This window comes from Chiloscyllium punctatum, chromosome 32 (assembly GCF_047496795.1).
Source record: "Chiloscyllium punctatum isolate Juve2018m chromosome 32, sChiPun1.3, whole genome shotgun sequence".
In the NCBI taxonomy this organism is placed as follows: domain Eukaryota; kingdom Metazoa; phylum Chordata; class Chondrichthyes; order Orectolobiformes; family Hemiscylliidae; genus Chiloscyllium; species Chiloscyllium punctatum.
In genome coordinates, this window is record NC_092770.1 from 49,786,013 (window position 1) to 49,813,292 (window position 27,280).

Below are 27,280 nucleotides of genomic sequence, written 5' to 3' on the forward strand. Positions count from 1 at the left end.
TGGAAGATTTGTTTTCAGCTTGATGTTGAGAACATAAAAGTAGAATTACTATACAGATAAAAAGACATACCAGCACTGGAGGTAGTCCAAAAAAGATGCACTAAATTTATTCTGGGTATAGAGGATTTTCTAGAAAAGAGAGATTGAGTACATTGGGCTTGTACTTTGGAGTTTAGAAGAATGACAGGCGACTTTATTGAAACATTAATATTATTAAGGCGCTTTACAGGGTAAATGTGGAAAGATTGTTCCCTCTTATCAGAGAGTCTAGGACCAGCAGGCATAACCTCAAAATAAGGAATTGTCCATTTAAGACAGATGAGAAGGAATTTTTTGCTCTCAGGTTCATCAACTTGTGGAATTCTTTATCACAGAGGGCTGTCAATCTTGGTCCTTAAGCATATTCAAGGCTGAGATACAAATTTTTAATCAGTAAGAGAATCAAGAGTTATGGTGATAAGGCAAATAAGTGGAGTTGAGGATTATCAGATTGGCCATGATATCACTGAATGGCAGAGCAAACTCAATGTGCCAAATGGCCTACTTCTGCTCTTACATTTTATAGTTTAATGGGTTATTCTTCAGTGATCACTCCAGTGTTTAGCACAAGGAAATTATACTACAACATGTTTCTGCACAAAATGTTTGCAACCTGTTGGAAAAGACTTTGCAAACACTTAAAGTAAAAAAAAAGTCAAACATATTATAAGGCTTTGAGAATAATGAAATGCAACTGCATTTTTACTCTTTTCAAATTACTCATTGAAAATACACATTATAATTTTTATTTATTCTTTATGGGGAAAATCTTGTGTACAATTTTGAAATAGCTTGCTTTTAAAGAGAAAAGGAATAGACGCCAGATATCTTGCACAGTTTTTGAATCCTGTTCTAACATTAGATTAAAGTGAGGCAGTCTTGTCCACCCGTAAAACCAATCATATCTTCAAAATAATTGATGTTCCAGCAAGTTGCTCGATGTGACTAAGCAGATTCCTCTTCAAACCATGTGCTTTTAACTAATTGTTTCATTTTGGTAGCCTTCTTGAATTGGTATTACATGTTACACAAATTATTTGCAATAGTATGCAGACTATCAAATGAGAATTCCTTGAAAAGAGTTCCATGAGGCCATCAGTTGCTTTCATTATTCTCTGTATTGACATTCTAACACCTTACATCTATATCTGTAACCATGCAAAGAAAGCTTCTGTGATAATTGCATTGTTTTCTTTAGCAGCTGATGTGTCTTGCAAATGAAGACATGGAGCCCTGGAATTTGCTGATGTTTGCATGGATCCCACTGCAGGTAAGGGCCTCAGCAAAGGAAATCGATTGGATAACTTAGGTTATGACCATGTCTACAGTTATTTGTCCACAACTGAACTACTTTATATGGACTTTTACTTTGACTGGAGCACTCATCAGATTTTGGTGATAGCATAATTGTCTGCCTCCGTTTTCAGACTCCGTATAAACTAAAGTTATTCATAACATTTGCTGGTGGTCATGTTTAGTACATTTTCTACTTATGTAGTCTGCATTCTAATAGATGGTTGTTCCCAAATTTGTCATTCAAAAGTTAGAGCTTACTGTTATTGAGGAGTAAATTAAACAACAACTTTTGATGCCAGTACACTCGATGGGCTGAATGGCCTAATTCTGCTCCTATGTCTTGCAGTCTGTCTAAGTTGCCCTATTCTTTTTGTAGATGTTAAGTATCTCCTGTCAAGACTGCATGAAGTTGAAGCATTTATATGATAGATACCCACTAAATATATGACAAAGAAAGGTCTTGACCATTCACTTGCAAGTGATTTTTTAAAAAACTATTAATAATTGTTAAACATTTTCTCTAACACTGATTTTATTTGTTACAGACAGAATTTGTGTTTTCTTATTGTCTGGGATCATTGTGCTTTCATTACCTAGAGAGATTGCCCTAATTTAAATAAGTGGGCGGCACGGTGGCACAGTGGTTAGCACTGCTGCCTCACAGCGCCAGAGACCTGGGTTCAATTCCCGCCTCAGGCGACTGACTGTGTGGAGTTTGCATGTTCTCCCTGTGTCTGCGTGGGTTTCCTCCCACAGTCCAAAGATGTGCAGATCAGGTGAATTGGCCATGCTAAATTGCCTGTAGTGTTAGGTAAGGGGTAGATGTAGGGGTATGGGTGGGTTGCGCTTCGGCGGGGCGGTGTGGACTTGTTGGGCCTGTTTCCACACTGTAAGTAATCTAATCTAATCTAATCTAAAAGTCCTGTAGCTGAGACAATAAGGTATAGAGCAGAATTAGACTATTTGGCCCACTGTGTCTCGTCCACAATCTGATCATGGCTGATATGTTTCTCAATCCCATTCTCCTGATTTCTCCCCATGAACTCCCCTTGGACTCCCTCCAAGGCCAGCACATCCTTCCTTAGATATGGGGCCCAATCTGCTCTCAATATTCTGAATGTGGTATGACCAGAATATTTTACAGCTTCAGCAATACATCCATGTTCTTGTATTCCAACCCTTTTGAAATGAATGCTAATACTGCATTTGCCTTCCAAACTGCCAACTGAACCTGTATGTTAATCGAAAGAAGTCCTTAACTAGGACTCCTAAGTTCCTTTGAGCTTCAAATTTCCAAATTCTTTCCCCCATTAGAAAATAGTTTTCACCTTTTTTTCCTACAACATATATAACCTCACACTTTCCAACATTATATTTCATCTGCTGCCAATCTCTGAGACTGTCCAAGTCCTTTTGCAGCCTGCCACTTCCTCAACACTACCTGTCCCTCTAAGTATCTTTGTGTCAGCTGCAAACCTAGCAACAATGTCCTCAGTTCCCACTTGGCTTTTACCCCATAAAGTATTGTATCCAGAGGCTTTCAGGGGGTTTTGTGACTTCTTGTAGTTGAATTTTCAGGAGCTTTATTCTCAGGTGAACTTGAAGTGCTTCTCCCACTATCAAGAGTTTGCTGTTTGTCACATTGCCTACTTAGTTGAAGCTTGTTCAATGGTCTTCTGATGGAACTCTTCTGGCAAGTACCTTCAGCTTTTGTTTTAGTAGATCTGAAGATCGCTTCCTCAAGACTTGGTTTGTACATGTTCAGACTCCTTTTCCTTCGAAAGGTAGTGAATTGATTACTCATCTTGTTTGTCATTTGAGATGTTGAGATTCATCCTATCTAGTTCAAATGAGAGACCATCATAACCCAATGAAAGGTTGATGGAATCCAGTTCACATTCACCCAGCACCCACTGAACTTTGTTAGCTCATCTGTCACTGATTAAACAAAAGTGACAGGTTGACTATTAAGTTACAGTTCCTTTTGTGGATGATCCCTCCTGAAATAAGGGGATGTGTCAATTCCTGAATGGCTGTGAATGTCCACAATTTGTTAGATATTTGCTTCAGAGTCCTAACTATCTCAAGCTTCGAAGCCAAAAGATTATCTGATATTCAGTGTTTGTTTTTTAGATGATGTTCAAACTTTTAAAATATTATCCGAATGTTAATAATGTGGCAGAACATAAGATACTTAATAAATTGCGGTATCATTCTTCAGACTTCAACTTTTGTTTGAGGTTTTAAAAAACCATGCAATTAACAATTTTCTATTACTCTTACCTCTCTCAAGATCTATCTTCCCATAATTTTATGTTGACTTAACTATTCTAATTTGGAACTCCTATTAAACTGAATATGGTATAGTAAGGGTTCTTCAATTTGATTCTTTCAGGAGAAAATATTGCATGCCTGTTCACACATATCCCAGCTCTCATGTTGAGACCACTGCTATTTTTGATTTCTAAAACTGCATCTTCCTGTGCAAAAGTCTGTACATTCACCATTGATACACAGTTCAGGCTAATATTCAGTCAGTTATGTTCATTTTTGCCAGTTCAGTTTACTAAACATGACTTTTAGAAGTAGCTAGGTTTTATGAATACAGCAAAGGCAATGAGGTAGCATCTAACTGCAATGTTGAAGATCTGCACACCAGACCTAGCTGACTTCCTAACCACATTGTTCTATACAGATATGAGATTGGAATGTACTTTACAATGTGAAAGATTGTACAGCTATATCTTATCTACAAAATGCAGGGTAAAAATAATCCAGCAAATTATCATCCTGTCAACTTCATTCCAATCATTTATAAAATAATAGAAGAAGCTCTCAGTAATGCCATAAAATATACATACTTTTGATAGCCTGTTTACTGATTTGGAAATGCTGGTGTTGGACTGGGGTGTACAAAGTTAAAAATCACACAATACCAGGTTATAGTCCAACAGGTTTATTTGGAAGCACTAGCTTTCGGAGCGTTGCTGCTTCATCAGGTGGTTGTCAAATAAACCTGTTGGACTATAAACTGGTGTTGTGATTTTTAACTATTTACTGATGTACAATTGTTTTACCACAGGTTAATCCAAACATGGATTACCTGGATGCCAATAAGAGGCAAAGGGAGTTACCCTCAACATCGGGGTAGCATTTGACTTGGTAGCCTAGAAATTAACGGAAAGCTCTTTGGTAGTTCACACTTGGTTTAAAAAAAAGCTAATTATGGTTGTCAGATGCCAGTTATCACATTCCCAAGGCATTGGTAAAGAAGTTCCTCATTCTGGCCATTTTCAGCTTCATCAGTGGTTCTTCTCTCTTTCTTTCTCTGTCTGTCTCTTTTCTCCCTTACTTGTTAAGGTCAGGACTGTTTTTGTGGTTTTAGCATTCTTGGGACTGCTTTAGATTTCTCAAAACTGTCGGTGGCCTCCTTTCTCTTGTTTTCATATCAGCATGAATTGTAATTTCACTTTGAACAATTGAGTGTTGTGGCACCACAACCTTACCAGTGGGGACACAATTTTTCTGGCAGTAATTTAATATTCCTTATTACTTTTTATTGCTATTCATTATGTCAAACTAAGGATTTGCTGTTAACTTTTCCCTCCCTGTTCACAGTACCACATTATTTTTAAAATATTGTTTAAGACCATAAGACCATAAGACATAGGAGTGGAAGTAAGGCCATTCGGCCCATCGAGTCCACTCCGCCATTCAATCATGGCTGATGCGCATGATTGTTCTCTTTGTGTCATGTGAGCACATTTAAGTCTTCTTCTCTAGCAATTAAAGTTACCCATCTATCTGACTTCCACTCGCAGAATTTGTTAAAATTGCTAATGTGACTCATCAACTTGCATTGAAATTGTTTTTCTTCAAGTTTATTTGAAACTAAATGTAGGAAAAAAGACTGATTATAACAATTTTCAGTCCTACCATTCATTTGCTTTAACTTTTCTGCCCATCTTTCAACTGATCATAGAGTCAGAAAAAGGCCCTTCAATCTGTCCAAATCGTGCTGGTTGAAAGCAACCACTGAACTGTTCTATTCCCATTTTCTAGTATCTGGCCCATTGCCTTGTGCCATAACATTATAAATGCATATCTAAATACTTCTTCAATGTTATGAAGGTTTCTGCCTCTACCATTCTTACAGGCAGCGGGTTCCAGATTCCCACCACACTCTGGGTGAAAATGTTCTTCCTCACATTTCCTCTACGTCCTCTGTCTCTGGGGAAACTTTTTTCCATCAAGGGGAAAACTTTTTTCCAGTCTATCCTATCTATACATCTCATAATGTTATACATCTCAATTCATGTCAACTCTCAACCTTCTCTGTTCTAAGGAAAACAACTCCAATCTCTCTATGTCTAAAACTCTCCAGCCCATGCAACATCCTGGTAAATGTCCTCTGCACCCTCTCCAACACTATCACATCCATCCTAAGATGTGGATTTCAGAACTGCACACAATACTCTGTGGCCTAACCAACTATTTATACAATTCCAGCATAATCTCCCTGCTCTTAAACTCTATGTCTTGACTAATAAAACTAAATATCCCATGTGCCTTCTTAATCACTTTACCCACTTGACCTGATATGTTAAGGAACTAGTGTACATGTACATTAAGATCCCCTTGATCCTTGGTGCTTCCCAGGATCCTACCATTCATCATGTATTTTTTTTTTTGTTTGTCTTGCTCAAGTGCATCACCTCCCATTTATCTGGGTTGGATTGATTTGATTGGTTGATGCAAACAATCTTCAAATCCAGTTTTTAAAAAAAATTGTAAAATGGAAACCACACACACGTTGGCTGGTTTCATTTAAATTCTGCTAATTGGAGTACATGGACATAATCAGGTAATTAATAAAACTGACATAAAATACAAGTTGGTCTCAATAATAACAAAACTACCAGGTGTAAAAACTGATCTGGTTCCCTAATATTCCTCCGGAATGGTAATCTGCCATCCTTATTCAGGTTACACCTACATGACTCCAGGCTCTTAGTATGGTTCACTCTTAACTGCACTCTGATATGGCCTGGCAAGCCATTCAATTCAAGGTCAGTTAATAATGGGCAATAAATACTGGTTTTACCAAGAACATTCACACACAAGAATGAATTTTTAAAAAGCATGCTTTTTAGTTTGAAAACAAAAAAAGATGCTGGCAATCATAGCAGGTCAGGCAGCATCTGTGGAGAGAGAGCAAGCTAATGTTTTGAATCTAGATGACTTTTCTTCAGAGCTCCGATGCTGCCTGACCCGTTCCATGTTCTTTTTGGTTTTCTTGGCACGTAAACTATATGGATATTGAAATGGACTGCCAAATTGTGTAAAATACCATGACACAGGATAATGGAAATATTGTAAGATATTGAAGCCAATATGTGCAAATTCAAGTTTTCCATGGATATCTTTTCAGATTGGTTGGGTGTACACAGATCCCATGCACATGACTTGTTAGAGTAGCCAACTTTGTTTAGATTTCTTACAGTGTAGAAACAGGCCCTTCATCCCAACCCGACACGCCACCCATCCAGACCCATTGCCCTACACCTAACACTTCAGGCAATTTAGCATGGCCAATTCACCTAACCTGCACATTTTTGGACTGTGGGAGGAAACCGGAGCACCCAGAGGAAACCCACGGGACACTGGGAGAATGTGCAAACTCCACACAGTTGCCTGAGGCGGGAATTGAACCCGGGTCTCTGGCGCCGTGAGGCAGCGGTGCTAACCACTGTGCCCAATCATGCTGCCCAATCATCTTAACTTGAAAATAAGATTTTGTATCATTCATGCTATTTTCCAGTTTTCTTTTGTAGGTTAACCTAAGAAAACACTCAGTAGTTAAGTCTTCTTTCAAACAATTTGTGAAATTACAAAATAATGTTCATGAACAAGCTCACTAATCCAGTACTAATCTTCAAGTAATAGTACAAACAGCGAATATGCTGTGCTTTCCTACAGCAATGAGTTATTTTGCTTTATTTGAATAAAAGTTTCGGTTCTGTTCTTCTCAGTCTTTGTCAGGCCTCACTGTCCTGAACATGAGATTTCTCTCTCAATGTTTATTCACTTCAAAGGAATTGGAATGATTCTCCTGGGAATGCATACTCAAGCTCAAATAAATTGAGTCATATAATTTTGAATAGGTATGAATAGCGATTGTAATGTCTGAGCTAATTGTCATTGTTTGCAGCACAACTGTTTAAACAGCTTGGGGGATATCTAACTCCCTGAAAAAGTCTTAAAACAGAACCCAATCCACCTTGCTTACTTCTGCTTTTAATGAAGGTGGAATGAGGGGTTGACAACCAAACCATTTCCAGGAATGTATTCACTCATTTAAATGTTTCATTAAGGTTGTATGTCTCTGATTTTTTATCTCTATTTCCAGGAAAGCCCAGCAGTTTCTCTACTTTCACAATGCTGTTAGCCTTTCAGATGCAGTATGTTGTGTAAACATCTGTAATGGAGGGGAGAGGGACCCTGATGATCCTCTCAGCTGTCCTCACTATCCGTTGTAGGGTCTTACGATCCAAGACAGTACAATTCGTGAATGAGGCAGTGATGCAACAGCTCAGGGTACCCTCAGTTAATCCTCTGTAGAATGAGGTGAGGATGATTGTGGGGTGTGGGGGGTTTGATGGGGAGGGTGGGCTTTCCTCAGCCTGTGCAGAAAGTAGAGACACTGCTGGGCTTTCCTAGCTATGGATCTGGTGTTGTGGGTCTAGGTGAGATTCTGTGCAAGGTGTATGCCTAGAAATTTGGTACTCTTCATGATCTCCACAGGGGAGCCATCGATATCCAGCAGAGAGTGGTTGCTCCGTGCCCTCCTGAAGTCAACGACCATCTCTTTTTTTTTTTTTGTTTTGTCCATGTTCAGAGACCAGTTGTTGGCTCTGCTCCAGTCCATTAGCTGCTGCACTTCCTCTCTCTATGCAGACTCATTGTTCCTGCTGATGATACGACTACAGTGGATCTCATCAGCGAACTTGATGATGTGATTCAAACTATGCATCGCTGCACAGTCATGTGTCAGCAGAGTAGATAGCAGTAGACTGAGCACACAGCCCTGGGGGTCCCCCATGCTCAGTGTGATAGTGTTGGAGATACTGTTCCCGATCCAGACTGACTAAGGTCCACCACATTAGGGGAAATGAGGGTTTCTGACCACAATTGTCCATCTTCATTTTGAAATTCCACGTTCTACCTCTGTAAATATCATGACTCTTACCTGAATCCTATGCCACAGCTCATTGGTTTTAATGCTGAGAGTGTAACACAATATTTTTAATATACATCATATCTCTGTGTTCCATTTTTCCCATAGTGCAAGTCTGAGAGAGGTTTCATTCTGTGTCTATATTTCTGTCTCTATTTGATTCATGTCCCTCTTAGTCCTCCTTCCTTGACTTTCTTACGACACTCTCTCCTCTATCCATCCATTTCCCATTCCTTTTAGCTTCCCTGTTCCTCTGAGAAATCATTCAAAATATAATTGAGATAGAGATGTGAGAGTCATCCAATCATATATCATTTGTACCAACTATAACTACAGGTGACGTGTCTGATGACTGGAGGGTAGCTAACGTTGTACCTTTTAAGAAAGGTTGTAAGGGGAGATCAGAGAACTATAGACCTGTGAGTATGACTTTGGTTGTGGGTGAATTGTTGAAGGTGATTATAAAATATAGGATTTATGGATATTTAGGCAAAAATTGATTAGGGATAGTCAACATGGTTTTGTTTGAGGAAAATAGTGTTTCACAAACTTGATTGAGTTTTTGAGAAAGATACCAAAAAGATTGATGGCAGAGTAGTAGATGTTGTTTATTTGGATTTTAGTAAAGCCTTTGACAAGGTTCCATATGGTAAACTAATTAAGAAAATTAGGTTACGTGATTCAGGGTGATCTTGCCAATTTGATACATACTTGGCTTAATGATGAGACAGAGAGTGATGATGGAGGATTGCTTTTCAGACTGGAGGCCTGTCACCAGCGTTGTCCCACAAGGATCAGTGCTAGGTCGTATTTTGCTTGTCATTGGAAGATGACTCCATCTTCCATTGGAAGAAATGGAAGATGGAGTCCAATCTGGATAAATGTGACGTATTGCATTTTGGTACAATGAGCAAGGACAGGGCTTGTACAATTCGTGGCAAGGGCATTGGGTAGTGTTGTAAAACAGAGGGACCTAGATGTCCAGGTACATAATTTTATGAACTTTGTGTCGCATATAAACAGCTTGCCTTCATTGCTCAGTCCCTTGAGAATAGCAGTTGGTAAGTCTTGTTGAAGAGGTACAGGACATTGGTGAGGCCTCTTGTGGAGTACTATTTCCAGCTCTGGTCACGCAGTCATCGGAAGGATATTATGAAGCTGGATAGAGTTCAGAAGAGATTTACCAGGATGTTGCCAGGAGTACAAGTTTTGAGTTATAAAAAAAGGCTAGATAGGCTGGGATTTTTTTCACTGGAGTATAGAAGGTTGAGAGGCGACCTGATAGAATTTTATAAAATAATGAGAGGTATAGATAGAGTTAATGGTAGTTGTCTTTTCCCAAGGAACAGGAATTTCAAGACGAGTGGGCATATTTTTAAGGTGAAAGGAGTGCGATTTTAAAAAGACAGAGACAATTTTCTTTTAACAGAGGGTGGTTCACATGTAGAATGAACTTCCTGAGGAAGTGGCGAATGCAGGTGTGAAAACAAAAAGAATAAGATGAAATATGTGAGCAGAGAAGGGAAAAATGAAAAATGAAGAGGCATGAATTTGGGTATCATGGCCTGTTAGAGTCAGAGTTAAACTTGCCAGAAGCCATGTGTTAATTTATGCTAGTAATGCTATGCTAATAATGTACACTTTTTCGCTTTCCAAAGTGGAATAATATTAAGATGGCGACATGGGAACAACTAATCTATGTAGTTGTAAGAACATATAAAAGCTGAAATGGGCTCTTTAAGCCTCCTCCACTATTCAATAAAGTCATGCCTGACCTCATACCTCAACCCCACTTTCTTGGGCTCCTATCTAATTCTTTAGTACCATAAAATGCCTTGCTCTTTTATGAATACAGTCAATAACTGAACAAATGGAGTAACCCTTTAACTGCAGAGTTATATCTTTTAATGTGAATTTCCAATATCTCATAACCAACTCATGTTTCATAATTACATTCTTTTCTTTATATCGATTTAAGAAACTATTGTGATTATTCTCCTTGTACAAGTCACAGGAAGACTCAAATATATGGATTAACTTTATGTTTATTCAAACAATCTCAGTATTAGACTGGCTAAACAGAATTATGTTGAATTCTCTGTCCTGACTCTGCTTGGATCTGTTCCATCTTTGTCCAAAGACTTTGCCTGATCTCACCTGACATCTGTGACCCATGTCTGGCCAATCTCGGGTCCAACATCAGTCCAATACGTACAGAAAATTGTTAACATTTGTGCATATACATTATTGCACAAGAATATTTTATAAACAAATAGAAATTTTCCATTCCACCTCTGTGTACATTGCGTCATCCTCTGCCATGTCTGCCAATTACAAATGAACCCCACCACCAGAGATATATTTCCCTCCCCACCCCTATCTGCTTTCCATAAAGACTATTACCTCTGCAACTACTGCGCCCCAACAACCCACCCTCCCCTCCAGGTACCTTTCCCTGCCACCACAGGAATTGCAAAACCTGTACCCACACCTCCTACCTCACCTCCATCCAAGGCTCCAAAGGCGCCTTCCACATCCGTCAAAGTTTTACCTGCACTTCTACACATCATTTACTGTATCCATTGCTCCCTATGCGGTCTCCTCTACATTGGGAAGAGAAGACACCTACTCACAGAGCGCTTTAGAGAACATCTCTGGGACACCCACACCAACCAACCCCACCGCTTCATGGCTGAACACTTCAACGCCCGCTCCATTGCACCAAGGACATGCAGGTCCTGGGCCTCCTCTATCACCACTCCCTTATCACCCAACACCTGGAAGAAGAACACCTCATCTTCTGCCTCAGGATACTCCAACCCCATGGCATCAGTGTGGATTTCACCAATTTCCTCATTTCCCCTGCCCCCACCTTATCTCAGCACTGCCCTCATGACCTGTCCCACTTTCCATCATCCTTCCCAGCTATCTGCTCCACCCTCCCCTCCGAACTATTACCTTTACCCCCATTTCCATCCACCTATTTCACTCTCAGCTACCTTCCCCCCCCCCCAAGCCCCAAGTCCCAACCTCCAACCCCATCCCATTTATCTCTCCACCCCTGAGGCTCCCAACCTCATTCCTGCTGAAGGTCTTTTGCCCGATATGTGAATTTTTCTGTTGCTCGGATGCTGTGCTTTTCCAGCATCACACTCTCAACTCTAACCTCCAGCATCTGCAGTCCTCACTTGCGCCTTTCTATTATCCTGTCTAGTGGAATCTGTTTATACTCTAGTTTGCTCTGAATGTTGATACAAGGCTTCCCTGAATGCCCCGGAATGTTCCTCTCCAGTCATTTCTGCTGAAGGGGACCATTGGTGTTTACAAGGTTCATGCCTGCTAAAATGTGCCTTACAGAACTTGTTTGTAAAGATGTCACCTTACTCCTGTTGCGACCCCTTTTGTAAAATCTTATTTAATTCCCACTACAGTTTTCCTCCTTTTGGCTTTTGACCAAGCCCCAGGTAGCCAACTTCACTCATGCTGCCATTTCCTTTTACACTTTGTCATCTGTTGACACTGGCCAAGTAACTAGCTTGAGGTTGTTGAGGTACTAAGTCAGACTAACTGTACTAGTCCTCAAACCCTTGGTCTATTACCTTTATTCCCTGCAGTACAAGTTTGGTTATTTGATTATATATTGCAAGATAACATAATAAAACTGCTAGAACTGTTAATATCAAGCTTTGAGCAGCTACTAAACAAATATAAACCAATATGCTGAGCCAATGGGTCTGAATGATATCACATTCTTGGTTGGTTACGGTACATTCCAGAAACAGATTATGCATGGACTGAAACGATTCTCCGGCTCTCTCATCACCTGTATTGATATTGTGAATAATACTTTTCTTATTAAGTATTTCCCCTCACTTAGCCCTCAATCATCCTAACTCAAAATTATTACACTTTAATTTTTACCGCCATCACCAATACCATTTGGAGTATTTTATAAAGTTAAAAATCACACAACACCAGGTTATAGTCCAACAGGTTTAATTGGAAGCACACTAGCTTTCGGAGCGACGCTCCTTCATCAGGTGATAGTGGAGGGCTCTATCCTAACACAGAATTTGTAGCAAAAATTTATAGTGTGATATAACTGAAATTATACATTGAAAAATTGATTGTCTGTTAAGCCTTTCATCTGTTAGAATACAATGATAGTTTCACTTCTTTCATGTGTAAATCACAAAACCTTTTTTTAAAAAAAAAGTTGCATTCTCAGGTTAGCTGTTAACAATGGTGATAGCTAGACAATATGTTGAAGGTGTTGGCCCCCTGTGTTCTCTGTCTATGCCATGATGTTTAGATTGATTCTAATCTAAAAAGTGAGATAATGGAGTTTTACATAAATTCATGCAGTTTTTGAGCAAAGTACAATGTAATCCTGCAAGTACAAATTTACCCCACAAAATATATGTGTGCATGTGGGTCTTTGTCTGTCTATATGTGTGTGTATCTATATGTATATATGTATTGTCCCTGCCTGTTTCCAATGTTCCAGATAGTGGCCAAACCAGTTCTCTTATAAAATAAACTTAATAGACAAGGGCACAAATATCTCCAAAAGAAAGCTGTTAATTATTTAATTCCCACTAAGCTAGTTTAAAACTGAACTATAACACTCTCAATTCAATAAAATTCTGTAAGATCATGGTCAGGTTCCCTGGATGCCCACTTACGATAAGGTTATTAAGTAATCCTCTCGTTATACAATTCTAGATCCAAAATAACTTGAATTTTCTAGTTGGTTTCTCAACTTATTAGAAAACCATCTTGTGTATGTTCCGTCAACTTGCTCTGCATGCAATTAGTGTAGTTTTGGTTTGCTGCATCTACATGAAGATTAAAGTTTCCCACAACTACTAACTGTCCTTATTACATGTGTCTCTAACTTGCAGATTTTTACTCACCCATAGATTACCAATACTTTTAGAAGGGCACAGCTCACACCAAACTTTTTGTGTTCCTTTTTTTATGCTTTACCCAAACAAATTCTACTTCTTGATTTTCAGAACTAAGATGTTTTCTCACGACTGGGTTTATTTTTCAGTTTATTCTTAGGTTGTGAGCATTGATGACAAATTCAGCATTTTGTTGTCCATTGCTAATTGCCCTTAAAAAGAGTACCTTGTTAGGTCATTTAGAGTCAACCATATTGCTATGGGTCTGGAGTTGCATTGAAACCAGACCAGGTCGGGGTGGCAGATTTCCTTCCCTAAAAGCATTAGCGAACTGGATTGGTTTTTATGACAATTGGTAATAATATTAGTCTCAGTAATGGTAACCACAAAATTGAGTTCCACAATTATTGATTAATTGAATTTGAATTCCATCAGCTGTGTGTGAACACATTTCCCCATTCCATCTTTTCAGGTCTACTGATCCACCTTTTCTATTTTGCATATGTTTTCTGAAAGTTAATTATCCTGGAATATTAAATTCCCAACTTTAGCTGAAGAATGTCTATTATATCTGCAAATTCAGCAAAGACAAAAGGAAGGCAATCATTTTTTCTGATGATGTAACAGAGAAAAAGGAACAATATTGAAATTCAAACATGAATTTCCAACTTGTGAATTGGTGCAATACCTAGATGGCTCATCATTGGTCATCTTGAATGCCTGTGGAAAAGTCCAAAGATTTCAGAGTTGTTTTCTGAGATCAAGAGTGAGACTTATTTTTATTTAGGTATCATATTTCTCCCTTTAAACCTGAGAAATAGGATCTGGAGTGGCATTTTTAGTTAATTTTTGGAGCCTACATTTGATTTATAATAGAATTCCTTTAAAATTGTCTCCAAAAATATTATACAACTTTTTAAACATTAAAAATGAGTTCGTCAATGCAGCAAAATCTGAGACACTGTATGTATTCACTCAGGGCTCCTCAAAACGTCTGACCTGGAAGTACAACAGCATGTGACATAGCTTCAGAAGATGGAAAACCAGAGTTGCAGTGGGAGGGGATTCACACATGAACTTAATAAAATATTTGTAGTGAAATTGTGCTTCCAGCAGATGGCAATGAAATTGAAACAAACGTATAGTGAGAATTACGCTTCATTACTAATATTTTTTGCTTCAACTATAACAACTTATATCGAAGGAAGCAACTAAATCTGATAATTCAGGTGCTAAAAGGTATAATAAGATTTAAGTATATTGCCTTATTGGCAGGTATTGAATTTTTTTGGCATGCCCACAAACTCATTTTGTGAGCAACGATGTTAGCAGAGACCTAGGATAAAGGAGGATGAAGTCTGGGGTGTGGAACGAAGAGAGACAGATTCTGCTCCTCCAAGCTAAAGCAAGAGTTCTTAAGTTATTTTCCTCTCATATATAAGGCAATTACATATTTACACAGTTCATTTAGAAACAATTAAAATATTGAGTTGCCACCTCAAGCATAAATGCTTTGCTGGATTTTCTGCAAATTTAATAAGCGATTTAGTCAAAAAAGCAAAATGATCACTAATTAAATATGACCTTGTGATTTTGTGGTTTCTTAAATACAGCACTAAAAGCCCTTAAATTGCAGACTTTGTTCGAGTGTATTTATAAATTTTACAAGCTAATTTCTATCATTGATCACTTTATTTATTTAATAAAAGGGAACTAAAAGCCAATAGTTTGAGGCAAACCCTTAGAACACTTCAGAATTACAGGCACTTAGGCTTCATCTGCTCCACCTCAAGTGACAGGGAGTTTGGTCCAAACTCAATGCTCTTGATACATTGTAAAATGTGTACAGTGTGTAAGGCTCATGCACAAAATAAATTTTATTCCAAGTTAGGATTCTTTCCATGATATGATTGTATGAATATCAATCATATTATGGAAAGATATGATATCAACTTAGGTGACTTACCTTTTTCAAAAGTGACTTTTACATCTATGCCTGTGAACGTCCTTGGCTGTCGGCAGTCAGTCGTTCAGAGGCTTTATGCGAAAACATTTTTAAATAGGACAAAAGTTGTTGGCTGTACTCAGGCAGCCAGAGTCTATTGAGTCTCAATACATTGAAGTGCCACCAAAATATTGAAATGATATAACCTTGTGTTACAGTGTGGATCAGGTTTCTTGTAGCGATGCATATAGCATAGCAGTGCAGTGTGCAGCAGCACATGACTAGAATTGTATTATTTGCCTTTAGGTTTGATCTGAATTAGGCGAATTGCATGACATGGCTTGGATTATTTTTAACAAAGTGCTGAATTATCTGATTCTAAAAACATAAGGTGGCTCATTTTAGCCTCAACCACCTAGTGAGAAATTGCTGGATTGAAAATCTGGCTTACCTCCACCCAGTTATACTCCATACTGAAGTTGATAGAGAGTAAAATGGTGTGGGGTGTAAAATTCAAACCTGTTAGTTTTTTGCTAGATGTGCTTTAATTGAAAGTTAAGATTGGTGTTTCACAAAGAAGGTGGAGGATAAAATATTTTAATGAAAAAAAATACTCTTAACTTTGGATTTGCTGTTCATTATGATTTCCAGGTCTTAACCCTGATTTTGCTTTGCATCCAGATTTCTATGTTGGTTTCTGAGAAAGCTGTTTAAGTTTTTCCTGGTTACCTAGCTCATTGTTGCTTTGAGGAAACATGCACTGTTTTATAGATTTGTGCATATAATATTGAGTGCAGTTTATCACAATAAATCATTTCTGGGATAAATTTGAACTAATGAAATGGAAAGTATTGATGAAAGTGATTCTTGAAAGAAGTTAGCATGTAAAATTCAGTTGAGAGAATTTTATTGTATATTCTTGGAGTAAAATGTTTGTCAAAAATTAAAGCAAATAACATGCATCTGTATAAAAATCAAAGAACACTTGAAAACAAATAGCTTTAACCTTAAACCAAGTATGCCTGTGGCTTTGCGCAAAATTAAGCGAGCTAAAGATGCAAGTACAGAATACTCCAATTTGATTAGAGGATGGTTTCCAGGAATCTAATACTTAAATCCAAACTACTTGTATTGAAAGAGATTTTCCCACTTAAATGTATGTAATATCAGGAAATGTGACCTCAACTGAAGGTCTGCGGTCCCGGTAAGCAACATAAGCAGTGAAATACCACATATTTTTGAGCTGAAATTAAACAAAACAAATAACACTCATCAGTGTGGTCCAAAGGGTTATTGGGAAATAGAAGATTGAGGGCTTTATTTGGTGTCATTTTTGGATAGCTGTGTGTTTTAAATAGCTTAGGGAATTCTTCTTTTGTTCACTCATGGGATGTGAGTGACCAGCATTTATTATCTAACTTTAATTTCCTCCTTTAGATGGTGGCGAGCTGCCTTTTTGAATGCTGCAGTCCATGTGCTGTATGTTGACCCACAATATCCTTCGAGAGGGAATTATAGGATTTTGACCCAGCGACAGTGAAAGAACTACAATATATTTCCAAGTCAGGATGATGAGTGGCTTTGAGGGGAACTTGCAGGTGGTGGTGTTTGCATGTATCTGCTACCCTTGTCTTTCTAGATGCAAGTTCTTGTGGGTTTGGAAGATGCTGTCTAAGGATCTTTAGGGAATTTCAGCAGTGTATCTTGGAGATAATATACTTTACTGTTACCAAGCATTGGTGGAGAAGGGAGTTGATACTTTTGGATGTGGTAGCCTGTCAAGTGGGTTGCTTTGTCCTAGATGGTATCAATTTATTTGAGTGTTGTTGGAGCTGCTCTCATCCAGAGAGGGGCATATTCTATCACACTTCTGACTTGTCCCTTGTCCACCTAGGTGGTGGACATGTTTTGGGGAATCAAGAGGTGAGATACTTGCCACAGTATTCCTAGCCCCTGACCAGCTGTTCTGCCACTGTTTATGTGATAGGTTCATTTGAGTTTCTGGTCAATGGAAACACCCAGGATGTTGATACTGGGGGAGTCTGTGATGTTAACAGCATTGAATATCATCTCTTATCGGTGATGGTTTTGCCTGACGTTTGTGTGGTGCAAATGTTATTTGCTACTTCATAACCAAGCTGGTTATGATTAGATTAGATTAGATTCCCTACAGTATGGAAACAGGCCCTTCAGCCCAACCAGTCCACACTGTCCCTCCGAGGAGTAACCCGCCAAGACCCATTTCCATCTGACTAATGCCCCAAACATTATGGGCAATTTAGCATGGCCAATTCACCTGACCTGCACATCTTTGGACTGTGGGAGGAAACCGGTGTAGACACTGGGAGTATGTGCAAACTCCACACAGACAGTCACCCGAGGCTAGAATCGAATCTGGGACCCTGGTGCTGTGAGGCAGCAGTGCTAACCACTCAGCCATCATGCTGCCCCAGATGTTTTTGCATTTGAACTTCTTTCTAAAACAGAGTAATTATTTTTGAAAATTTTCAGTACTACTTCAAAGACCTCGAAGGCTTCTGAGGTATGTTGCAATGTTAGTTTCTTGTTTTGTGATGCCTTCTTCACTTCCTATGATAGAGCTCATTCCTGCTCAAGCTACATCAGCTCTTCTTTGGACAATGCATTGCCACGGGAGAGCATCAGCATTCTGTTGGTCCACTTCAGGAGTTCCAATTTTGTTGGTCATAGCCACAGTAGTTTGGCATACATTCAGTTAACCCATCAAAGCTGCTCAAATTGTGAACAGCTTTAGGGATGTTATATCACCAGACACTAATAATGGTCAACTGTTTTACCTTCTCTGCATTTAGTGTTGTCAGTTGCCTGACTAATGTTTTAGATATTGTATACAAATAGATAGTGTTGGGTCTTGATGAGTTGTGCAGTAATCTCAAGTAGTTAGTACAATATTCCTGAATAGCTGGGTAAAACTGTGCCACAAACCACTCAGAAACATACTTACTGTCACCCAAGGTTTCTAATTTGATCTCCAGATTACAGAAAGTTGTCCTTTGCTGTAATCCTTTATTGCTTGTGGATTTTGTGAGTGGTTCGTGAGCTGATGCTTAATGTTGAAGCTATTTTCAGTATTTGCACCCAGTAATAAAGTCAACAACCGATACTTTGCTAACTTGAGTCCTGTTGCAGTTTTCTGTTTGGTTAAAATAAATGTTCTGAACATTCTCTTGGAAAAAACATTCAACTCATTCACATTGAAGACTTGTTGCATTGGGTTGCCACCTCCATCAAGGACGACCTTCAACTTGGTGTGGTAATTACTAGCTGCTGTGGTGACCACACACAGTATCACCACACATCCTGATGTTGTTTAGCAATGGTATTTAGTGAGTTATCAAACCAACCTCAACTTGAAATAAACACCCTTAGTCACTAGCCTATATTATAACTTTGATCTTTTTGATGGTGCACAGGTTGTTAACCACAGAGAGTTCAATTGGACTTTTGTTATTTCATTCTCACTAGCTTTATCACATTGTCACATTTAGAGTTTCTGTTCAAGTAGAAGAGTAGGAAGCAAAATAGAAAACAGATGAATCAATAACAGACATCATCCCCTTTTTAACATTATTCTCCATTTTAATTCTGAGTTAGATACACTATCTGAATATGCAGGGCATTTACAAAGTTTTTGATTTGAACATAAGATCTGAGATAAATAGTCGTGATTTAATTATCATTATAAAGACGTATCTACAGGGTAACCAAGATTGGGAACTGAATGTCCAAGGATATTCTACATTTAGGGAGGATAGATACCCAAGAAAAGGAGGTGAGGTGGCAATAGATCAAAGGATGGAGATGTAGATTTGGATGAAACTAAGAAACAACAAATGTATCAAACTGCTATAAAGTCTAAAGAAAAGGATGAAACTAATTAACAACAAAGCACACTGCAAATAAAAATGTCAAACTCAGATATATCAAACCTGCAAAATCTTATTTACTGACATTGTTTACAAATTGAGAATTCTCTCCCACAGGCTAGCCAAGTAAGGTTTGATTGATTCTGCGATTATGACCAAGTCCCAGACACCGCTGGACACAGCGGTATATAGTCAGGTGGTAATTGCCCCAAGAGTTCTCAACATTGATTCCAGATCCCATGAATTCTCATGGCGTTAGGCCAAGCAAGGACAAGGAAATTTCATGCCAAATACCATCTACCAACCCGCTCTTGGCTGATAAATCAATACTCCTCCATATTGAACATTACTTGGAGGAAACACTGAAGGTGACAAGACCACTGATTATACTCTGGTTGAGAACACCTGTGTCCATCATCAAGAATGGCCTGGTAATGTCATTACTGAACTGGCCAAGTCATAAAGGACATATTATGGGAGACTGGATCTGTGGCAGATTGTGAGAAAACCAATAAGAGGGAAATATCTACTTGTTGCAGATGCATTTGTTCATGACGATATTAGTCCTGACTTCATGAGTCCTGATGAAGAGCTTTTGCCTGAAACGTCGATTTTCCTACTCCTCGGATGCTGCCTGACCTGCTGTGCTTTTCCAGCACTACTCTAACCTTGACTCTGCTTTCCAGCATCTGCAGTCCTCACTTTTACCTGATAATTGCACATAGTCATTTGGAAACATTCTTGACATTGTGGATGCCCTTCATCACTATGCTCAATGAGAGATTTCAAATAGATTTGGCAACTCAGTACTGGGCATCAATGAAGTACTATGGACTGTCAGCAGTAGCAAAGTATTATTCAACAATCTGCAAATTCACAGCTCAGCATAGACTCCACTCTGTCACTATTGTCAACATGTGAGATCAATCCTGGTTCAGTGAAGAGTGCAAGAGGATATTCCAGAAGTAGTGTCAGGCATAATTAAACTTGTAGTAAAACCTGGTGAAGCAACAACACAGGATTATCTGTATGCTCAACAGTGGCAGTTGTATGTAATATCCAGAATTACAGCATCCCAAAACCGACAAATTGGAAGTAAACTCTGCAGTCTTGCCATATCCAGTCATGAATGGTGCTGGACAATTAAACAAAATGCAGGAGAAGAAAGTCCAAAAAATTTCTGATTTTCAGTAATGAGGGAGACAAGCATATCAGTATAAAAAATAAGGCTGAAATATTTGCATTACTCTTCAGCACGAACTGCTGAGTAGGTGATCCATCCGAGTTTCCTTAGTAGTCCCTCGTGTCACAAATCAGTCTTCAGCTGATTTGAATCATTTGATAAAGTATCAAGAAACAACAGATAGCACAGGACATTGCTATGGTCATGTACCCTGACAACCATACTTCTGAAGACAGACTGTAAATCTAGCCGTACTCCTAACCAAGGTTGTTCTAGTATAGCTGAAACTGACATCTACCCAATTATGTGGAAAATTGTGCAAGTATGGCTTGGTCAGGTAGAACTTTGGTGACTTTAGTTAGGTATGGAAAACCCTGCTTGGAAATTTGGAGGCAGGTTCAATTGAGGCACTGAAGAAGGCATTAGATGATTATTAGATAAGAATAGTATGGAAGGATGTGGGGGAAAAGGGTAGGTGGCATTAGGTAATGACATTCATTTGAGGAGCCAGTGCAGGTACGATGGTCTGAATGTCCCCCTTCTGCACAATAATAATTCCATATTTCTATGAAGTCAGGGATGTGGTGGAATACTTTCCACTTGCCTGGATGTTGCAGCTCCAAAAACATTCAAGAAGCTTGGCACCATGCAGGACAAAGCATCCTGCTTGGTTTGCCTCTGTTCATAACAGGTATCATTTACTCCCTTCACCACCAACACAATGGCAGCCAAGAGTATCATCTACAAGATGCCTACAGCAACTCACTATGGCTTCTTTAACAGCACCTTCCAAACCCTGACCTCTGCCTCTAGAAAGACAAGGGCAGCTGATCCACGGTAATACCACCACTTGCAAGTTCACCTCCAAGCTACCACAAACCTCATTTGGAACTATCTCATGAACAAATAAAACACTTATTGGCCAAGTACTTTATATTTGGGGTAAAGGGTCTGCAAACAAAATCGGGGGTGGTTTGTTAATTACATATAAGAAAGATATGCTATTCAAAACTCTTTAAACTGTGGTATAGGTGTTTAATGTGCCTGGAGATTTTTATTTTAGATGTTTAACTTTACTAGACATCCAAATTAAAGAAATTGAAACAATGAAAGAAAGAAACATTGAAAAAAGTATAGAAAATAATGCAATTAAGTTAGCTGATTCATCTCGCTAGGGAACTCAAGGGCAGCATTGGCCTGCAGTTAAAAGCAGGGTTCTCTCCTTATCATCCCATTGACTGCAGGGAAACTAATCAAAACAATTACTTAATTGATTCCCTAAAAATAAATGAGATTGCCTCTTTGACTGTGCATCACATCCACAATTAGCATTCAAGTGTCTAAGGATAGTCTAAGACACAAAATCTAAAATTGTCAAAAATAAAGTAGAACTCAGACCTAAACATACCTCCTTGATCTAATTAACTTTAAGCTCTAATTATTTTTAAGAAAAAATAGCACTTGCCATGCTGTCAGGACTTCTTCCAGTAGAAATATCAGGCATGTAGTACAATAAAAGCACATGCATCGTCTAATTAAATGCTAAGCAGTGAGTCCTAATATACCTATTCTTTCCCCTATCATTCCCCTCCACCTGATTTCCACCCCCCCCCCCATCCTCTTCTCTTTCACTGACTCTGACTTTAATTTGTGTACATAGAATATATTCTTGATCATTTTAACTGTGAAGTAGTCGCAGTTAAAACTTATCAGGTTTATTTTACAACAGACTTTGTGACTAGCAGTAAGGAGTAATGAGCCTGATAAACTGTACCACCCCTCTGCCCCACAACCTCCCTGAGTTGCCTTGAAATTGATTATCTGTATATCCACCCTCCACATCTCTCCTACAACTTAATCTCCCTTCTTACCTTTTTTTATCCTTCCTACATATACTTATTTCTCATTCTTCTTCAGTTTGCAGTCAGATTTCTATTCAGAGTATAGTCAAGATTGCCCTGTAAAGTAATGGTTTCCAATTCAGCTCATTCATTATCCACTGCCTTTGCATTATGCTACATGAAGAAGGATTATTCCAAAACAAAAATTCTAATACCACTACTGTTCATTAAGTTTTGACAAGCTTAGTGGCAATCTTATCCCAGTGTCTTGACCCTGAAAAAATGCTGACACTTTAGTATAGTAAGGAAATGCTGTCAGCAGTGCCACTTATCAGATGAGATGCTAAACCAAGTCCTATCTAATGTTAGGTAGACTTGTAGGATCTTATGGATGGATTCCAGAAAAGAGCAGGGGACTTATTCCCATTATCCTGGCCAATATTGATCTCTCAATTTACTTTACTGTTAAAAAAAGGTTTCTGATTATTGTCACTGCTGTTTGTGGGAGCTTGCTGCCTGTAAATTGGCTGGTGCATTTCCTAAAGTACTTAAGGGTCAGTTGTACATTTCAAATTATTTCATTGGCTATAAATTATTTTAGGAAATTGTGGAGGTTGTGAACAATGCTCTAAGAATGTAAGAAATAGGAACAGGAGTAGGCCTGCTCTGCCATTCAATAAGATTGTGGCTGATCCCTGATCAGATTTTTACTTTTCTGCCCAATAACCATTGGTCTTGATTGCTTAGAATACAAAAAATATCTATCTATCTCAACCTTAAAATTTACTCAGTGGTTAAGCATCCATACCCTGCTGTGCTATAAATAATTCCAAAGGTTTAGATTTTTTTTAGATTAGATTTCTTACAGTGTGGAAACAGGCCATTCGGCCCAACAAGTCCACACCGACCCGCCGAAGCGCAACCCACCCATACCCCTACATTTACCCCTTACCTAACACTATGGGCACTTTAGCATGGCCAATTCACCTGACCTGCACATCTTTGGACTGTGGGAGGAAACCGGAGCACCCGGAGGAAACCCACGCAGACACGGGGAGAACATGCAAACTCCACACAGTCAGTCGCCTGAGGCGGGAATTGAACCCGGGTCTCTGGCGCTGTGAGGCAGCAGTGCTAGCCACTGTGCCACCGTGCCGCCCACTGAGGTTCTTAACCCTCAGTGAAGAAATTCTTCATTTGTTTTAAATTATTGACTATTTATCCTCAGTCTATGCCCCTAGTTCTATATTTTTGAGCTAGAGTAAACAGCCTATCACCAATTGCTTTAAAGGGTCTTTTTCCTGTTTTCTTTCCTTGAGTTCTGCTTGCTTTCCATCTCCCAGATGAGAGAGTAATATTTCCTTTCTCTTTACCTGCAGCATAGGGATAAATAAGGATTTTCTTAAGTGTAACCCTCACACCAAACACTTTCACTCATACACCATCCATGATTAAATTGGGTTTTACCCCCTTTTCTTGCATTCTTGAAAGAGAGTTTAAAAAAATGTCTCTAGTCTACCATGTTATGTATGAGAAAATTCACAGGAGTTTACTGGTCAATTTGCAATGCGTTTCTCTTTTTTGAAGTTCTTCCCTTTTGAAGCTTCCTTGACACCCTTCAAGAATGACATTCTGGGTTCTCTCTAAAGCTTTATGGTAAGCTTTGAAGCCTTGGAACCAAACCTCACATTAGATTTCATCACCTGGATTATAGCATGATCCTGTTATCCACAAGAGCATGATATAGATATTAATGGGAATGGACGTTTGATAAGAATGGAACATTTTTCTCTCAAAATTTGACACTGTTATTAACTTGTTTAATTCAGGTCATTAAATGTATGAGGTTTAAAAGAAAATCTCATGGGAGCTATTCTACGATTGCGCCAAATTACTTCTTATATAGTTAATGGCTACACCTCATTCATTCTACAAGTACCAAGCCAATCTGTTGGCAAAGAAATTTGAATAAAATGGTTTACGCACAGGAACACCTTGTCAGATGGGATTGGAGAAATTAGGAAACTAAGGTGCAGCAGGTTTTTCCTGAGGATGTTGCAGGAAGTTGGGATCTCTTTTCATGAAAACCAACTTGAGAGAAAGCAAAACTGACTGGAAATACAGCAACAACCTTGAATCAAACTAGATATTCTGCTGAATGACGTAATGCCAGAGGCAATATTTGGGTGAGAGGGACCTGCTAGGTAGTACCAATGTAACAGTGGTTGGCCAGCAATATCAACGCAGTGCCGCTGTGTACTAAATAAAAACTGAAAGAACTGCGAATGCTAAAAATTAGAAACAAAAACAAAAGAACAAAGAAAACTACAGCACATGAACATCCTCTTCAGCCCTCTAAGCCTGCGCCAATCCAGATCCTCTATCTAAAACTGTCGCCTATTTTCTCAGGATCTGTATCCCTCTGCTCCCTGCCTATTCATGTATCTGTCTAGATGCATCTGAAATGACGCTATTGTTCCTGCCTCTACCACCTCCACTGGCAACACGTTCCAGGTCACCACCACCCTCTGCATAAAGAACTTTCCACGTATATCTCCCCTAAACCTTTCCTCACTCACTTTGAGCTCATGACCCCTAGTAATTGACTTCTGTACTCTTGGGGGAAAAAGCTTCTTGCTATCCACCCTGTCTATACCCCTCATGATTTTGTAGACCTCAATCAGACTCCCCCTCAACCTCTGTCTTTCAAATGAAAATAATCCTAATCTTTTCAACCTCTCTTCATGACTCGCACCTCCATACTAGGCAACATTCTGGTGAACCTCCTCTTCACCTTCTCCAAAGTATCCACATCCTTTTAGTAATGTGATGACCAGAACTGTATGCAGTATTCCAAATGCAGCCAAACCAAAGTCCTATACACCTGTAACATGACCTACCAATACTTGTACTCAATACCCTGTCCAAAGAAGGAATGCATGCCATATGCCTTCTTGACCACTTTACTGACCTGCATTGCCACCTTCAGGGAAGAATGGACTTGAACACCGAGATCTCTCTGTACATCAATTTTCCCAGGACTTTTCCATTTACTGTATAGTTCACTCTTGAATTAGATCTTCCAAAATGCATTGGACTCCATCTGCCATTTCTCTGCCCATCTCTTCAATCTATCTATATTCTGCTGTATTCTCTGACAGTCCCCTTCACTATTTGCTACTCCACCTTTCTTGGTATCATCTGCAAATTTGCTAATCAGGCAACTGATACCTTCTTCCAAATCATTTATAAATATATTTTCACAAACAACAGTGGTCCCAGCATGGATCCCTGTGGAACACCACTGGTCACAAGTCTTCATTTTGAGAAGCTCCCTTCCACTGCTACTCTCTGTCTCCTGTTGCCCAGCCAGTTCTCTGTTCATCTAGCAAAACACCCTGGATCCCATGCAACTTCACCTTTTCCATCAGCCTAGCATGGGGAACGTTATCAAACACCTTACTAAAATCTATGTATATGACATCTACAGCCCTTGCCCCATCAATCAACTTTGTCACCTTCTCAAAGAATTCTATCAGGTTTGTAAGACATGACTTTCCCCACACAAAATCATACTGCCCATTACTGATGAGCCCATTTTCTTCCAAATGCAAATATACCCTCTCCCTCAGTATCTTCTCCAGCAGTTTCCCTACCACTGACGTAAGGCTCACTGGTGTATAGTTACCTGGAGTATCCCTGCTACCCTCCTTAAACAAAGTTAAAAATCACACAACACCAGGTTATAGTCCAACAGGTTTAATTGGAAGCACACTAGCTTTCGGAGCAATGCTCCTTCATCAGGTGATTGACAATCACCTGATGAAGGAGCGTGGCTCCGAAAGCTAGTGTGCTTCCAATTAAACCTGTTGGACTATAACCTGGTGTTGTGTGATTTTTAACTTTGTACACCCCAGTCCAACACCGGCATCTCTGAATCATGACTCCTTAAACAAGGGGACAACATTAGCAATTCTCCAGTCCTCCAAGACCTCACCAATGTTCAAGGATGCTGCAAAGATATCTGTTAAAGCCCCAGCTGTTTCCTCTCTCGCTTCCCTCAGTAACCTGGGGACTTGTCCACCTTAGTGCCTTTTAGAATACACAATACTTCCTCCCTCCTTATGCAGACTTGACCTAAAGTACTCAAACATCTATCCCTCACCTCAACATCCGTCATGTCCCTCTCCTCGGTAAATACCAATTCAAAGTACTCATTAAGAATCTCACCCATTTTCTGTGACTCCGTGCATAACTTTGTTCCTTTGCTTTTCTCTAGTTACCCCCTTGCTCCTTGTATATGAAAAACGGGTTTTCGGATTTTCCTTAAGACTGTTTGCTAAAGATATCTCATGACCCCTTTTAGCTCTCTTAATACCTCATTTCAGATTGGTCCTACATTCCTGATATTCTTCCAAAGCTTTGTCTGTCTTCAGTAGTCTAGACTTTATGTATGCATCCTTTTTCTTCTTAGCTAGTCTCACAATTTCACCTGTCATCCATCATTCCCTTTTCGATCCCTCATTTTCACAGCAACATACCTCCCTGAATCTAATCAACCTCTCTTTAAAAGCCGTCCACATATCAAATGTGGATTTTCCTTCAAACAGCTGCTCCCAATCTACATTCCCCAGCTCTTGCCGAATTTTGGTATAGTTGGCCTTCCCCCAATTTAGCACTCTTCCTTTAGGACCACTCGAGTCTTTGTCCGTGAGTATTCTAAAGCTTAGGGAACTATGATCACTATTCCCAAAGTAATCCCGTACTGAAACATCAGCCACCTGGCCAGGCTCATTTCCCAACACTAGGTCCAATATGGCTCCTTCCTGAGTTGAACTATTTCCATACTGCTCTAGAAAATCCTCCTGGATGCTCCTTACAAATTCTGTTCCATTCAGACCTCTAACACTAAGTGAACCCCAGTCAA